This window comes from Dasypus novemcinctus, chromosome 2, assembly GCF_030445035.2.
Source record: "Dasypus novemcinctus isolate mDasNov1 chromosome 2, mDasNov1.1.hap2, whole genome shotgun sequence".
Taxonomy (NCBI): domain Eukaryota; kingdom Metazoa; phylum Chordata; class Mammalia; order Cingulata; family Dasypodidae; genus Dasypus; species Dasypus novemcinctus.
In genome coordinates this window covers 122415562-122433578 of record NC_080674.1, presented here as the reverse complement: position 1 = coordinate 122433578, position 18017 = coordinate 122415562, and the positions used below count along the sequence as shown (strand labels likewise).

General features: G+C 41.1%; 1 long non-coding RNA gene across 1 annotated transcript; it reads right to left on the bottom strand.

Moving 5' to 3' along the window:
• Positions 1–401: 401 nt before the first annotated feature.
• Positions 402–15470, bottom strand: LOC131273662 (uncharacterized). Its single transcript, XR_009180930.2, has 3 exons — positions 15160–15470; positions 14787–14888; positions 402–3074 (listed from the first exon to the last, which is right to left on the bottom strand). It is a non-coding gene; the product is annotated as an uncharacterized lncRNA (long non-coding RNA).
• Between the last annotated feature and the right edge of the window lie 2547 nt (positions 15471–18017).

Genomic DNA, 18017 nt, shown 5'->3' with positions numbered 1-18017 from the left:
AACTAGCAGCTTTTCTAGTCACCCAGTAAATGGGCCTGAGTAGCATACCCAAATGTGGAATGTGTTGTCTCCAAAATCCAAGAGACCAACTAAGAATTGTACCTCTTTTTTGGTCATAGGGGGGGCCAGATGCAACAGCTTATCCTTCACTTTAGAAGAAATATCTTGACATGCCCCACACCACTGGACACCTAGAAATTTAACTGAGGTGGAAAGATCTTGTATTTTTTTTTGTTGTTGTTGTTGCCTGTTGAAAGTTTTATTTTTTATTTTTATTTATTTATTTATTTATTTATTTATTTTATCGACTTTGTAATAATATTACATTAAAAATATATATGTGAGGTCCCATTCAACCCCACCCCCCCGCCCCCCCTCTCCCCCCCCCAACAACACTCGTTCCCATCATCATGACACATCCATTGGATTTGGTAAGTACATCTTTGGGCACCTCTGCACCTCATAGACAATGGTTTACATCATGGCCCATACTCTCCTCCATTCCATCCAGTGGGCCCTGTGAGGATTTACAATGTCCGGTGATTACCTCTGAAGCACCATCCAGGGCAGCTCCATGTCCCAAAGACGCCTCCACCTCTCATCTCTTCCTGCCTTTCCCCCTACCCATCGTCCACCATGTCCACTTTTCCCAATCCAATGCCACCTCTTCTATGTGGACATTAAGACCTTGTATTTTAGTTGGATTTATCTCACTTCCTCTCTCACACAAATGCCTTCCTAATTCTAGAGTCTTCACTACTTCTTCCTCACTAGGTCCCGTCAACATGATATCAACTATATAATGGACCAGTGTGATGTCTTGTGGGAGGGAGAGATGACCAAGATCCCTGCAGACAATATTATGACATAGGGCTGGAGAATTAATATACCCCTAAGGCAGGACAGTGAAGGTATACTGCTGGCCTTGCCAGCTGGAAGCAAACTGTTTCTGGTGGTCCTTACTAATGGCAATTGAGAAAAAAGCATTTGCCAAATCAACAACTTCATACCAGGTACCAGGGGATGTGCTGATTTCCTTAAGCAATGATACCACATCTAGGACAGCAGCTGCAATTGGAGTCACCACCTGGTTAAGTTTATGATAATCTACTGTCATCCTCCAAGATCCATCTGTTTTCTGTATAGGTCAGATAGGAGAGTTGAATGGGGATGTGGTGGGAATCACCACCTCTACATCCTTCAAATCCTTGATGGTGGCACAAATTTCTGCAATCCCTCCAGGAATCTGGTACTGTTTTTGGTTTACTATTTTGCTAGGAAGGGGCAATTTTAATGGCTTCCACTTGGTCTTTCCAACCGTAATAGCCCTCGCTCCACAAGTCACAGATTCAATGTGGGATTCTGCAAATTACTGAGTATATCTATTCCAAATATGTATTCTGGAACTGGAGAAATAACCACAGAATGGGTCTGGGACCCACTGGACCAACTGTGAGATGGGCCTGAACTTAATCACTTGATCTCTATAAGCTCCTACTCTGATTGGGGACCACAGTGACATTTTGGATCTCCTGGAATTAATGTCACTTCTGAGCCAGTGTCTAATAACCCCTGCAATGTCTGATCATTTCCTTTTCCCCGGTGCACAGTTACTCTGGTAAAAAGCCATAGATCTCCTTGGGGAAAGGGAGATTAACAGTAAAAATTTTGGACAGTTTAACACGATCCTTCCCCAAGAAGACCTGGCCTTTTCATTCAAGGGGCTCTGGGTCTGTAAGTTATCTCAAGTCTGAGAATTGATTAAAGGGCTGTGATTCTCTGAGTCTGTAACTTGAGTTAGGGTTTTGTTCACTCAACCTAGAACTCTTCTGTTTACACAGATCCAGGAGAAATTTAATAGAATGCCCATCTATATAACTGCTAGGTACCCCATGCTGTATTAGCCAACGCTGTAACTCTAGGCAACTCAGACTATTTTTAAGTGCTTTTTTGAATCTGCCTTTCATTGCAGTAGCCACGCCCACCTTGACTTTGGCAACTAACTGCCAATACGAGCCTTTTACCAGATTGAGATCTGGATCATCCCCATAAAGTTTAAGAATTCTAATTCCATCACAGCCCTCCCTACAGTAATATCTGGACTACAGAGAAGAGCAACCACAGACCTCTTCAGGGAAGATGGAGTTAGTCTTACAAATTTATTTCTCACAGTCCTGGTTAAAGGTGTGTCCTCTGGACATTCCTGGGGTGGGTGGGCAGCTCTCACATGGTAAATGCATTCTAGCATTCCAATCTCCCTTAGCCTTTGAATTCCCTCTTCTACTGTATACCAGGGCAAATTGGGCATCTCAATCTCAGACATGCTAGTCCATCTTTTGGTCAGTGTTTCAATCAGCCACCCAAACAAACTGTTACAGCCCTTTCTAACCCCTTGATCTACAGCATTGAATTCAGAATTTCTGCTTAGTGGGCCCATATCAATAAATTCAGCCTGATCCAACTTTATATTCCTTCCACCACTATCTCATACCCTCAGTATCCATTCCCACACATATTCCCCTGATTTCTGTCTATATAAATTGGAAAACTCATGCAGTTCTTTCTGAATATACCTTACTTCCTCAAGGGTCTTACTTTGTATTTCACCTTTGGGGGCTTGTTGTGATTTTAGTCTAGTAATAGGTCTAGAAGACAAGAGAGGTGGTGGGGTGGGTAAGGAGAAGGATTAGAAATGCCTTGCAGGCTACTGACCTCAAGGCATTCCATTGCATTTTCTTCTGGTGAGACAGGATTAATCTCTTCAGGCAGGGGTTGGAAGGCAGTTTCCTCAGGGCTAACTGGAGGCTGGGCAGTGCATGCTGGAGTTTGGCTGGTACGTGCCTCAGGGCTGGGAGGAGGTCCAGACTCCCTGGTGCAGGCTGGAGGCTGGACTAGATAAGGTTGACAAGGTGTGGTCTGGACAGGGCAGGCCATCACAGGCTTACCTGGTAAAGTCTCAGCAGAATTCAGGGTTCCAATGTCTCCACCAACATTATCATCATCCCATGTCTCCATCTCAATTCTCTGGATTCCACTCTTTTCCAATCAATGCCTTTACTTTAACTGCAGAAACCCTGCAGGGTTGAGATTTTAGTTTCCTTTTTAACTCTGCTACTCAAGCAATGAGGGTGAGTTTGATTCTCAGATATTTCGAGCCTGGAGACAAGATTTTCTTTCAGAGCATACACAGAAACTTTCCCATCATTCATGCAGTGTTTAAGAATTTGAAGCCTTTAACTCATCTCTTTCTTTTGTAACAGTATCCAGAGTATCTAGGAGGAGCCATCCAACATCATTATACCGTTTGACTCCACAAAATTCTCTTAGGGTATTGAAAACACACTTACCCAGATCCTTGCTTCTTATAAGCATGGAAGTAGGGGAATCCAGTGATAATATTTTGTGTATCTCGACTGCCAACTCACTCCATAGACAATTAGCAGTCTCTTCGTTATTGGAAAGGGCATCGTCAGTGCCCTTGAGTCCAATTAGTATAGAGAGACAATTGCAAAACTCCCAGAACCACCTTAGACACCCCATGTTTAAGACTCTGTTCCTCAAGAACCACTCCCGGTACCAACCTGTATTAGTCAGGGTTCTCTAGGGAAACAGAATCAACAAGAGATATCTGTAAATAGTATGTGATTTTATCAGAGTCTATCACTTGATCGTGGGGACAAGTCAAGGTTCCGCAGGCAGGCTGCAACCAGGGACTCCAATGAAGTCCGATGAAGGTTCTTGACAAGTTCTGGGAGATGTTGGCTGTCTGAAGATGAGCTGGGAAATTCTCACCCAATGTTGGAACCACTTCCCCTTTTAAGGCATTCCGCCAATTGGGTTAAGCATCACTCATTGCTGATGGCAATCTCCCTGACTTGTAATTGTAATCAGCTATCTATGATTTACCACTGCAGTAAAGTCAATGGTGACTGAAGTCCATAAATGCCCTTGTATTACAGTTAGCCCAGTGCTTGCTTGACCAAACAACTGGGCACAATTACCTAGCTGAGTTGACACAACAGCCTAACCATCACAGACATTTAAGACTTGGGGGATGCTAATTTACCCATGCCACAAGTCCTAATTCCCATATAAAAATTTACCATCCATTCCCAAATCCTTTATTTCTCCATTCTCTGAAATTTTACTTCCCTTAGAATCAGTCTCCATTTGTTTCAAGCATTTACTGAGGACATTTGTGTAAGACTCATCTTACCAGCTGGATTTTGAAGTTCCCTAAGCAAAGGGGTTTTATATTTTCCAATATCTCCCTCAATTTTTAGCACTGAGTCAAAGTGAGTATATGGTGTAAATCTAATAAATTCATTTTAAATGATTGATTGATAGAACACCTCCATGTCTGTCCAAAAGAATTATCTAGTAACTTCAGCTATCGCTCCGCTGTCTGGTCCCAAATAGAACCAATAATTGAGAGTCGTGTTCTTACAGAGAACACTAAGAATTGGCAAAAGAAACATGCACAAAGGGGAGTACTCAACCAGCATATTATTTATTAAGCCCCAGCTGTATGCCAGGCACTGGGTTAAGTGCTAAGAATACAGTGGTGAGTAAAACACTCTCCCTGCATTTGTGGAGTCCCTGCCTACATGGAGGAAGACAGAGATTATTCAGGTGATAATAAAATAAATATAAGATTACAAATCTGGGGGAAATGGACTTTGGCCCAGTGGTTAGGGCGTCCGTCTACCATATGGGAGGTCCGCGGTTCAAACCCCGGGCCTCCTTGACCTGTGTGGAGCTGGCCATGCGCAGCGCTGATGCGCGCAAGGAGTGCCGTGCCATGCCAAGGGTGTCCCCCGCGTGGGGGAGCCCCACGCGCAAGGAGTGCGCCCGTGAGGAAAGCCGCCCAGCGTGAAAAGAAAGAGCAGCCTGCCCAGGAATGGCGCCGCCCACACTTCCCGTGCCGCTGACGACAACAGAAGCGGACAAAGAAACAAGACGCAGCAAATAGACACCAAGAACAGACACCAGGGAAGGGGGGAAATTAAATAAATAAATAAATCTTTTAAAAAAAAAATCAAAGGAGGAACAGGAAGAAAAAAAAGATTATAAATCTGATGCGTGTCTCATGGGAATGGTATTGCAGGCTCTGAAAGCAAGAAACAGGAGGATCTGACCTTAGCTATGAGATCAGAGAAGAAGGGGAATGATGATGGAAACATAACTCTGAACCACCAGGTTGACTGTGTAAGCCTTCTTGCTTATACCCACCACTCCCAGAAATTCAAGTGGTGTGACTTCTTTTCGAGGGCTCCTAAAAAATTAGAGAGATCCGAGTCCACATGGCTGAATTGTGACTGGCAGGTGATTAATATGGCTTATACCATGATTGGCCAAATCCCTGGAATTTTCCTTGAACTTTCTGGCAATAAAATGGATATGATAGCAGAGCCCTTCTAAATACATTGTACAAATTAAGAAGCAATTGTAATGCATTTTGAACTTCTGGAAAAGTAAGGCAATAACAGTTCCAGATCAGGAGAGATTTAGCTCCAATTTGTTTTCCCAAGAAAAATGTACAGGAATAAGGGAAGAGGACAGTCTTGGGGTATGAGTGTGTGTGTGTGTGTGTGTGTGTGTGTGTGTGTGTGTAAGCAAGAAAGTAGTTGTCCTTTTCCCAGTGGGTTCTTACTAAAACTCGAACTTACACAGTTCAGCTGCTCTCTTGTGACTTTCTGTGGATTGCAACAAAGGGACATTTTAGGGGGCTCTAAAAGAATCCTCTTAGGAAAAGTTGGCAGCTTATCAAATGCTGGAGTATATTGTGTATCCCTGAATAGCTTTGTCAGCCATACGCAAATTTAACAAGATAGTTAACCCTGAAAACTCAGTGTGTAGAAGAAGCAATACCATATGGAGACAAAAGCGTGTTTTCATTATTTTTCTTTTCTGTAGAGCTTGTGTAAAATGTATTATATGTCCCTCCTGAGAGTGTGCGGGAAGGTGGTGAGGAAGGGACACCGGAGCTGGAGAGGTTGACCACTTTAAATAGCCCTGTTCAGTCAGATGTGTGTTCGTATGCAAACTTACACATTGAAGGCATTTCTCTTTACCCTTTAAGATATGAGCTTCAAAATCACACTTCCTTAAAAACCCTAGAGAGTTAAACAGTTAATGCACCTGATTATATTTAACAAAAAACAAAACACTTTCTGGGACTCAATCTATGAACATCTTTTTGTTAGATCTGATCTGCTTCTAATAACTATTTTTATACCTAAATCAAACCATAAAAGCCAAAGATAGCTGGCTTTAAAAGTATATACTTTCCTGATCCATCTATATGTCTCCCTCCTCCAGGTTTTCAAATACAATATATTTAGAAGACAATTTAATAAGAAGAGAACATATTTACTTTCTGCCTTCTATGTGTCAGACACCCTGCTAATTCATGTGTTTGTATATCTTAATTAGTTTACCAATTGCAACAACCCTGTGAAGAAGAGATTAGCATTAATCTTCTTTACAGATGAGGAAACTGAGGCACAGAGCACTCCAGTAGCTTGCCTGAGGTCACAGAGTTTTAAGTAGTAAAGCCAGGATTTGAATCCAGGCGTTTAGATACAAGAGTCCACATTTCAACCTTCCAGACATATTCTCTCTCTCAGGGTTGGGAAGAGAGATGACTGATAGAAATTTTAATTGCCTTTGAGTAGGTTGGAGAAATATAGTGTTTCCCTAGGCTTTCCATGGGCTAATTTTAAAAACTCTTCTTTAGCTAGATGGTTAATGATGGGGTACTGACAAAGTTAACTTACAGCAAACTAAATGTCATAAATAAATCACAGGCAGCTAATTTGTACAACCTAAGTCAGAATTTCTAATGAAAGCAAGGGGGAGAAAATGTTTGAGAAAACCATCTTCATAGGAAAACGCAATAAGTTGAAATTGACTCCCTGAGGTAAAAAGACTCCACTCTTTGTAATTTACCCAAGAGCTGGGAAGTGACTTACAATTCCCAGCCTACGCTCAGATCTGAGTTTAAAAGTGCTTCTTTTAGCAGCTCTTGCAGGATAAATTATGACTTCAAAGCAGAAATGTCTCCATTCACAAAATGGGTCGCTGACAAGAGCTCTAGGGTGCAAGGAAACTATAACAAGCAAAGAAATATGGCAACAAGAAAAATGAATTTTTACCCTAGGTTCTGTTTCCTCTTGTCTATTTCACACTGTGTTATATGCGAGCCTCATTCTTCCCCTCATCACAGTGGGAGGAGAGAGGAAGAAGGGAAGCAGGCTCAATTAAACCCCATGGGTCTGGTCCACGGAGGATTAAACTGGGAACGGGAGAGGACTCAGGCACTTCTGTGAAGACCAGTGCAGCCTTTGCCGTGAGAGCTGCTGTGCAGAGCCCCTCTCTTAGTGAGTTGACCAACACTGGAGGGACTTCCTTGGGACTGGAATCCAGGGCCCAGTGTGATGTTGAAACACCCTCAGAGGCAGAAATTCCAGTGAAATCTCTCTAAGCATCAAAGACCGCAGGGTCAGCCAGGGATTCATGTAGACCTGCAGACACTTGTTGCTGTAAAATATGTCCATCTCTACCTCAACGTAGAGTTGCTACCTAACAGAGGACAGGAGTCTCCAGGGTTGACACTTTTAAATTGCCACATACAGGAGTGTTTTGGGGGGAATGCCAATGTTTATAGTCCAGGGGTAAAAGGAAGACACTAATTTAGAACACGTGAAGACTTTCTGCATATTTAAAGAACATCTGGAGAAAAGGGTAAGGGGCTCATTTGCTGGAGTGGCAATGTATGCATGTGAAGGGAGAGTACATGGAGATGGCATGAAGGCACACTCACCAGCCAGGCTGGAGAAGGAATTTTGAAGCCAGACAACCTGGAGGGATCAGCTCAACTCAGAACCAGCCCTTGGTAGAAGTCAGCTCAGAACCTCCAGCCAGTGAGCAGCAGAATTAGATGTGTTGCTGGAGAAAGTCACGGCATCCCTAGAATCTACCTGTCAAGCCATGGACTTGCTTTTGTTTCCCATTTCTCTGGACTTTGCCTCAGTTTCCAGCCTGGCCCTGCAGTTCCTTCTAAGGATTAGGGTATATCCAGATGCAGACCACTTGACTGAGTTCCTGAAGTCTTATCTGGACCTGACCAGCTGCCTCCTCCACCATCCCAGGAGGCTGACTTCTTTCTCCTATCCCAAATGCCAAGAAAGAAATTTTGTATATGGGGTCGGGGGGATCAGTTGGAGAGGGAAGAGAGGTGGGTGCCAGAGCTCTCTTTCATGGCTTCTTGATTCAGAGAGAATTTGTGTGAGTGCTTCCAAGAAACTATATCCTACCTGTTGGCACCACTTAATAAAAATAACTAACCCCAAGCCAAACTTGGTGCTAAGTACTTTAGTTAACCCTCATATCAACCTTGCAAGGTAGGTATTTTTATCCCTGTTTTGAAGATGAGGAAAAAAAACAAAAATGAAGCCAGGTGACTTATCCAAGGACCCACACTAGGAAGTGGAAGAGCCAGAGTTCAAACCTTAGAAGCTTGTTCATAACTCTTTATTACATTTCTTATAAGATAGGCTGGATATATTCCCCACTACTTGCAGTGTCTTCCTCCTGTTTCCCTCCAGCAGAGATGCCAACCTCAGTGTATTGTCACTGGGAGAAGTGGTGGAAAGAGTGATCTGATTCAGGAGTTAGTACCGCAAAGGAACTGGTGTGATGGGGTGTGATGATTAGCCCATTGTGTCAACTCAGCCAGGTAATTGTGCCCAGTTGTTTGGTCAAGCAAGCACTGGACTAACTGTAATACAAGGGCATTTATGAACTTTAGTCACCATTGACTTTACTGCAGTGGTAAATCATAGATAGCTGATTATATATCTACATCAATCAGGGAGATTGCCATCAGCAATGAGTGATGCTTAACCCAATCAATTGAATGCCTTAAAAGGGGAAGTGATTCCAGCATTGAGAGAGAATTTCCCAGCTGGTCTTTGGACAGCCAACATCTCCCAGAACTCATCAAGAACTGCACTGGACTTTCATCGGAGCCCCTGGTTGCAGCCTGCCTGCAGAACCTGGACTTGTGCATCCCCACGGTCACATGAGAGACTCTGATAAAATAGCATACTATTGACAGATATCTCTTGTTGATTCTGTTTCCCTAGACTAATACATGGGGAAACCCCTCTAGTAAAAGGGAGTGGACAATGTCTCACTCTGATTTACCATTCCCCTCCCCAATACCCACCTTCCTTTGCTTTTGTGGTAAAATAAGGAATAAGACAAAGTCAGCACTTCAACTCTTCCTGCTATCTCGATTCATCCAGGAAAACAGAAAACAGATCCAGACTCCCAGGAAGAGAGGTTAATACAACCAAAAGGAGTGGAAAGAGTTAACTGGCAGCCCAGTGGGGTGGGAGGTAGGGGGATGGGATTAGGTGTCTTAAAAGAAATTGAGGGAAACGGACTTGGCCCAGTGGTCAGGGCATCTGTCTACCACATCGGAGGTCTGTGGTTCAAACCCCGGGCCTCCTTGACCCGTGTGGAGCTGGCCCATGCGCAGTGCTGATGCGCCCAAGGAGTGCCCTGCCACGCAGGGGTGTCCCCCGTGTAGGGGAGCCCCACGCGCAAGGAGTGCACTCACACTTCCCGTGCCGCTGACGACAACAGAAGCAGACAAAGAAACAAGACGCAGCAAATAGACACAGAAAACAGACAACTGGGGGAGGGGGGGAATTAAATAAATAAATAAATAAAAAGAAATTGAAATGAAAAGTTCTTTCATTGTTGTTAATATATACAGTACCAAGATACAGCTGGAGGTACGCATGTGAGAAAAAAAGAAATAAGAAAGGCAAAGGAAATGCAGAAATTGTTGCAACTGTGTCGCTTTCTCTAGTAGAAAGCCACCCCAACCGGCAGAGCTCTGGGTCTAGTCAAAACCACAGCTACCACGCGTCCAGACGCTGTGCGTTTCTGACCCTCGGTTCCGTGTTTTGGTCCCGCCACAGTCAGAAAAAGCACACTCAACCAATTACTCAATCCCCTGGCACTTGGCTGTTGTGACTTATCCCTGAATCTTTACACCCACAACATGCAGAGACACAAAGGGGGAGGAAGAGAACAGTAACACAAAACCACCTCCTTTCTTGTAGGAAGATTGTTTCATTTCAATATCCTTATGAAATAATTTAAAAATCATCTTTACATATTGATACACATACACAAATGCTCTCTGTGAATTTTTTTAAACCAACTTTTGTTGGATATACTGTGAAATTAACATTGACACGTTTAGGTTTTATGGTCACCTGGTCAGACAGGATTCAACTATAGCTGACTAAGCCTGTGGACTTGTAGAAAATAAGGTATATTTCACATCCAAGAGGAACTTAGTTCATTTCTTGCAGATGAAACAATGACTTGAGAACTTTTCAGGCCCTTTTTATTCTTTCTAGAAGTTATTAATAAATGTAGGCACAATCATAAAATCTGGCATTCTATTTTCAGAATACTTTCTGTCTTAGCTATTGAGACTATCACCCACATTTTAAAATATTGACTACATACAGTGTAAAGGAGACAGGCATAACTGTAGCATCCTGTATTAAAAGCAGTCCTTCTATAATAACTGAGAACCCCCAAAATTCTTCAAGAATATGATTTTTTTTAGAAATAGAAAACTTGAAAATGGTAGCTTATGTGTGAAGGAAAGAGACTTACAGAATGGGTATATCATCTACTCTCAACCACAAGATTCTTATAACCTTTTCAATGACATGTTCTTTATTTAATGCACTCAGCTACTTATTAATATGCCAATATAAATCTTAAAAACAGTGTGCAAATTCAGTAGAGGGTTGGAGTCCTGGTGTTATTTTTCCCTTCAGTGCATAAATGATTTCTACCATCACCAAACTTGTATGCTCATCTTCATTGGTATGTATGAAATGAGTGAAATAATCATTGGGAGATTTATACTGTACTAGATCCAATTTCATTAATAAGAAAGGGAACCATTTTCTAGAAGAGGGAGTAGATGTTCACAGGTTCCTACATACCTTCATTTAATTAATATAAATCCATCATAAGGAGGAAAACTTTAAAAGTGCTCCCCTCATTTTCTCTACCCATTATAACTATTAACTAAAATTTTCAATAAACTACAGATATTAAGGGACTGTGATCTTTAGGTAGCATCTGCAATTTAACTATAACTTTAAACCCTCTACCCAACACCCAACTCAGTCATTATATTTATCTTAAATGAATGTCAATTTTTGGCAGACTGCTTGGTGCAGAAAAAACACAGATTAAAAAAAAAATAGAATACCATTTTCAAATAACTTACAGTTTACTAGAGAAGACAAGGATATAAACAAATGTGATTCAGGGAGAGAATTCCTGAAGGGCAGATGTAGGTATAACTTGCCAGGAGAGGCTTGCGTGATGGTAATGGGGGAAAATAGGGAATAGGGCATCCTGTGAGGGAAAGCAGTCAGAGAAGTGTTCACAAAAAAGCTGGTAACTGAATAAAGATTTAAAGGACAAGTGCCCATCTACCCACTGGACTGTTAATTTCACAAAGTCATGGATTAAGTCTTGTTCACCAATGCAGCTAGTGCAAAGTAAATGCTCAATAAAATTTTCTGAGTGGATTAACTGAGGGAGTGAGCAGGTCTAAAAAGACATGGCAGCATTTCAGGAAGGAATATACGGGCAAGAGTCAAAAGGTCTTGGTCTGTTCTGAGAATCACAAATAACTTATTAGAGTTGGAGAATGTGACTTGTCTCAGGAAGTGGGGAAAGGTGGGGCTGCAAAGGACTTATTTAAAAAAAACAGTCTATGTAACTGGGTAAAATAAATGCCTATCTTTCAAGAATTTTTACTTCACAAAATCCTAGCAAAATATGAGTGCATATTTAGTCAACTTCTTATATAAACATAATGTAATATGAGAGGTGCCTTGATAATCATCCTATATTGTGTCTTGACTCACTTACATAGCAAAAAAGTAAACAGAGCTAGGAATTTCAACAATAAAAATATATATATATCTCTTGAGTGCCTACCCTGTACAGGGCACCCAGAGTTTAGCTTAAAGAATCTTGATAATGACTGATATCAAGTTCACTGCACTTTATTATTTTTTTTATCAAGGTGTAAGTTACAAGTTTAATTGCACAAAGCTTAAGTATACAGTGCGATGAATGTCCACATATGACCACTGCTGTGCAAGCACCCAGATCAAGATGCAGGACATTTCCAGAACTCTGTCAGGTTCCCTCATGCCCCCACTAAGTAGGTCACATGATACAAAGGTAACTGCAATTCTGATTTATTTTCAAACTATGTGCTCATCCTCATTTGTCCTGGTTTTATGCAGTAGAATCTTCTGACAGTTGTTAATACTGCCATGTTAGCTTTCTACTGTTACATATGGAATAACCCCAAACCTAGTGACTTAAAACAATACGTATTTATTCTTTATCAGGTCTCAATGGCCAGAGGTCCAGGCACAACACAACATAGTCACAGGAGTGATATGACATTGCACCCTCAACCGCACCCACACTCAAAGGTAAGGAACGACTTAAGGCACGTGCACTAGACTCTTGGGCACTCTTGGGGCTGTCTTGGACTTCTGCCTACCACAACTGCTTTGCAGTGCTTCACCTAACACAAGTGCGATAAGATCATTATTTTTCTGTTGAAGACATTTATTATAGAAAATACAGATCAAAGCAAAAAGAAAAGAAAAAATAGCACATCATTCACTATTTTACCTAGAGAGAACCACTGTTGGCATTTTAGTGAATCTGCTTCCAGTTTTTTTCATAAGCATTACAAAGAGACATGTATTTATAGAAATGGGATTGCACTATGTAGACTAATGTTAGATAGCTATTTTTAAAAAATTTATTCTAGGAACATGTCTATGACCTAAAATTTCCCTCTTTTAATCACATTCAAATATGTAATTCAGCGTTATCGCATTCACAATGTTGTACTACCATCACAACCATCCATTACCAGAACTTTTCCATCACCTCTACACAGTTCTTTTAGTTGAGTTTTCAGTCAGGTCCTTCATTGTGTTCTTGGAGGACTATTTTCATCTTTTGGCTTTGAATGTATATTATAGTCCCAGTGTTTATCCATACAATATGCTAGAATATATGTATATATATGCATATGTATAAAATATTAAAATCTGCTACACCAGAATTTGGCAATATATATCAGCAGAATATCTAAAATGTCCTTCTTTCTAGGTATCAATCATAGAGAAAATGGTCCAGCAAGAAATCTCATCAGTTTAAGGGGTTTCACCACTGAGCTTTTATTGGGGACTAGAAGGGGCAATTAATAGGCAGAGCAGTGAGGCATTCCACAGCTCATTTTTTACTGAGAATTTTTCTCTTTCTGAATCCATAAGGATCATTATGGCTTTCATAAATATTCCATTTTTCCTACTCCAAGCATATGGTAGTATTGCTTTCCCTGTTCCCACAAAGCATGGCCCATATGACTTAACTTGGTGATAAAATATGAACAAAAGTGATATGTACCATTTTGGGCAAAAACCTTGAGAACTAGTATGTGATTCACGCGTTGCCTTCCCCCAGCTCTGTGACTGCGAGGGGGCTTCCAGAGGGTGTCACTGCCAGCCTGGGTGCCTACGATTGGCAGAACACCCCCTCCACTGTCAACTCTTATAGAATAAGAAACAAACTTGGCCTGTTAAACCATAAGGAACTGTTTCTTATTGCAGCAAAATGTAGGCTGAGCTGACCAATGCAAACACTAATGGTTTTATAAATTAGAGCAGATTCAAATCCAAACTGATAAAAATACATCTCTCCCTCACTTGCACCCTGCTGTGTTTTCTTGAGTGAAAGAGAAAAGTAAAGAAAATGTGGTTGTACTGATAAGTGCACATGGGAGCCTGTCCTCAGGGTGAACATCTTCCTTCACATGTGACTTGGAAAAACTGTTACAAACAGCAGATTATCATGCCAGGGCCCCTAAACCAGAGGGCTTCAAGTACCAACCCCTCAACAATATGTATTTTCCAAGGCTGGTAGGCAAGTTCATTAGAAACTGAAATTGAATATATTAAACATACTCAAGCTGTTAACCTCTAATTCCACTAAAATTCTCTTTTGAGAGTAGGGCACAATAATTGCCTTTAAAGTATATGAATAAGCTCTTACAGCCACTTAACCCTTTAGAGTCAAGTCTAGTACCAGCTGGCTAAGAGTGGAGCCTTCTGATTCAATATAGTGCCAGTTATAATTCCAGAACACATATGAATAGCTGATCATGTTGTCTGCTGTCAAAACAAAAACAGAAAGAGTCAGCCTTGTTGAGTATGATGAGCTGAAATGAGATTTTTTTTTTAAGCAGAGAGCATCTTGGCAAGCTAAAACCTAGCCTCTAGTCAGATGGCACAGTTACTGTATTAGACATTAAAATTGCCTTGCTTGCATCCATTTCCCCTTCTGGGTAACTGTCCTTATATTTTTTCATGTAGCCACACCTCCCTCCTTTCTGATTTAGAAATAATCTACTACCAATACTGGGCATTCCCTGAGAACACTTTGTTTATAGCTTCTTTTGAAACCAAGAAGAAATACCTAGGATTCACTCAGATGAAGCAAGATGTTCAGATTGGGGTATACCTGGCAGAGCCTAAATGGACACTGCTTGCGAATGAATTCTGCCAAGGAATACCTTTGGAAAGCAGAGGGAGTTCTCCAGGCTGTGACTTGCACAGACCTCACCGCCACCTACTTACCTACTGATGTCATGGAGAGCCGAAGCTTCTTCTCTGTAAACAGCTCCTACATTTCTTCATCTCTCTGAAAGGGATGTTAAATGAGGACGAAAGACGGCAACTCTGGAAGAGGACAGCAGTTTACTTAAATGGTAAAAATGCTGGTCAAACCTAATCCAGCTGTTAAAGTAAATGTACCAAAAGAAAAAATGTGTTTTAAAGAGCTGATGGTAGAATTAGAAGTTCTTATTGTTTCCATTGCAAATGTAAATAAAGAGATCAGTGAGTTAAATAAGTCTTTACTGAACTCTTTCTGATTTGTCTCTGATGTTGTGTAAGGTACTACCGGAAATAACAAAAAATGTGTGGATGCTTACTATTTTAAGATACTCACTTTTTCTTTTCCTCTGTGCACTTTTTTCACTTTTCTTCCCTACCCAAAAAAATCTCCACTCCGCTGGCATTCCAGTAATTGTCTCAAGACAGTCACAAGATTGGAAGGAAAAGAGAGAAAACCACAAGCTTTTGCGCCTTTGTTTTATAAAAACCTAAACCCTTGGGGAAAGCAGATTCTCTTTTCAGGTCCTGAAGAAACAGGCGTGGAGAAGAAGTTCTTCCAAACTATATCCCAATTCCCTGGCCTTGGGGAAGTATGGAAGAGGCAGAGGTCTGGGACGAGTCAAAGCACAGAGAGGAATTGAGCCCTGCCTTTGGCAGCCCCTGTAAAGACTGCCAGACCTGAGAGCCACACTTACATTGTGCACTTTGGACAAAAATATAAGCGGCCCTCACAAAGATTCCTGGGCTCCCAGCATGTCACGATAGAGGAGCAGAAAACATTAGAACTGAGGCCAGAGACGAGCAATTCCCAGGCCTCCCCCGTATGGATCAATGACAGAGCACCTAGCTTCTCGTGCCTCCCTAACACTTGGCTCTGTGGAAGATCAAAGAACTGTGGCACAGCTCCAGGGAGGTGGTTAGAGCTGAAGTTTAATTGTGTTTCACTTGTTTGCTATTTTTTCCACAGTCCCAGCAGAATGGGAAAAATCTAAGTTGAGACCTAGAACGTAGAAAGATGAAATAGTTCTTGCATACCAGAGTTCAGGGTGTGGGAATGAAGGCTGCCGGAAAGTTTATAATCTGCTATTAAATGGGATACTGAGACAAAACGACTCTAAGAAAACAGGACAGAAAAGGGGCAAATCACAAAATATGTGGTAGAAAGGAGAGAGCGTTTTGAGCTTGGAACCTGAATGGAGCTCCATGGAGAAAATGGAATTTGATGTGATGCCTGAGCAAACAATGTAAGAATAGTGTATTTGGGGGAGGGAGCGGGCGGGTAGAATATGGGCTTTCCAGACCACGGGACAGCATGAACTCAAAGATGTGTGTGAGCACAGTATTTATTCAAAGGTGATGATGAGAAGGAAACACATTGGCCAGACTGAGTTGGAGGAACAGTAGACAACCAGATGAACAAGAACGGGTCACCCTGTAAAGGGTTTTGAGTGGGTGGCTCTGAAGTTTGTATGGTTGCCATAAGCCCCAGAACACCAAAAGGGAGCCTCACACTGGGCTGTGAAGTGATTTTTAAAAATTGTACTCTAAAAAGTTTGTATGATAGATCACTGATAGCTGGTGAGACTGGAGCAAGGCGGAGCTTGTGGGAGGTCATTTCAATAATCTAGGCAAAAAGGAGGTGAAGGCCTGCATTAGGGGTGGACGAATGGAGAAAGGAATGCAAGAAAGAATGTGAAGAAAATGTTGTGAAGAGTGGAATTCGTTTGGGCAAGTTGAAACTATAACTAGCATTCTATCTAGCTGAGCTCGCAGAAAACTGATCATATTGGACCTTTCAATCTAAATAATGTTACAGGCAACAATCACGTATTGTATTTTAGTTTGCTGTTTTAAGGTGTTATTCATCTTATCCTTTGGTTTGGGTTGGAAAATAGTCACTGAAGTGAAGAGAAAACAACATGGTTTCCTTCATGAGAATGACTTCATTCTTGTAATCTTTGGAGATACTGCTGTTTAATGTCTTCTAATACTTTGCCATATTGATGGAAAAGTTTTAGTAACAGATGGTAGTGACGGTAACAGCATTGCGAATGAAATTAGTGGCATTGAATTACAATATTTGAATGTGGTTTTAAAGGGGAAATTTCAGGTTGTATATATGTTCCTAGAATAAATATATACATATATATTTTTTAATTCATGGAACTACACAACACAAACAGTGAACCTTAAGTTAAACCATGTACTATAGCTAATAGTACAATTATAAAAATGTGCTTTCATCAATTGTAACAAACATACCACACCAATGCAAGATGTTAGTAATAGGGTGGTATATGGAAATTTTGTATTTTAGATGGTTGTTCTATAAACCTACAACTTCTCTAACAAAAAACACACAAACAAACAAAAAGGTGGCCAGGCGAACAAACATATCTAGGTACAGGAACAGAGTCACCTTAAGATACTTGAATCTGTTAATCCTGGAGAAATAAGAGAGAATTTATTAAAAAACAAACAAGAATTTGTGCAGAAACCTACTCTGAGACATAAGTAACTCACAGGGCAAAGAGCTTCAGCAGCTTAGTTGAGTCTTGGAGTCAGTACTGTGGGTTCAAATCCCAGCCATGCCACTTAGTGGCCATGGAGTCTTGGACAAGGTCCTCACAAGACTAGCCTGTAGGACCTCTGCGAAATTAGAACCAGGTGTCCTCTAGGCAGATGAAGTCTCTAGAAGGATGGAGGATTTGACTGTGACCCCTACTCACTCCCTCTTCTGGGCACCCACATGTAATAAGCAACTATACACAATGACCTGTTCTTGAAATCTCTTCATTTTTGTTTCCTCTTTGTATACTGAAGGAAATAAGAGCACCTACCTCATGGGGTTATTTTGAGGATTTAATTGCTATAGAATATGTAAAGTGATTTAGTGTAGTGTTTGGCACATTTACTATTATTACTGCATAATTATTAGTCTAAATTGCTCATGTTTTAGAACAGAGATTGAAAAATCATGGCCCACAGGCCAAATATAGCCCATTGCCTTTTTTCATACAGCCTGAAAGCTAAGAATTTTTTTTTAAATGTTCTGTATTAGAGAAGTTGTGGTTTACAGAACTGTCATGCATACAGTACAGGATACCTATTTACCACCCTATAATTAACACCTTGTTTTAGTGTAGAGAATTTATTACAATTGATAAAAGCATATTTTCTTAATTGTAATAC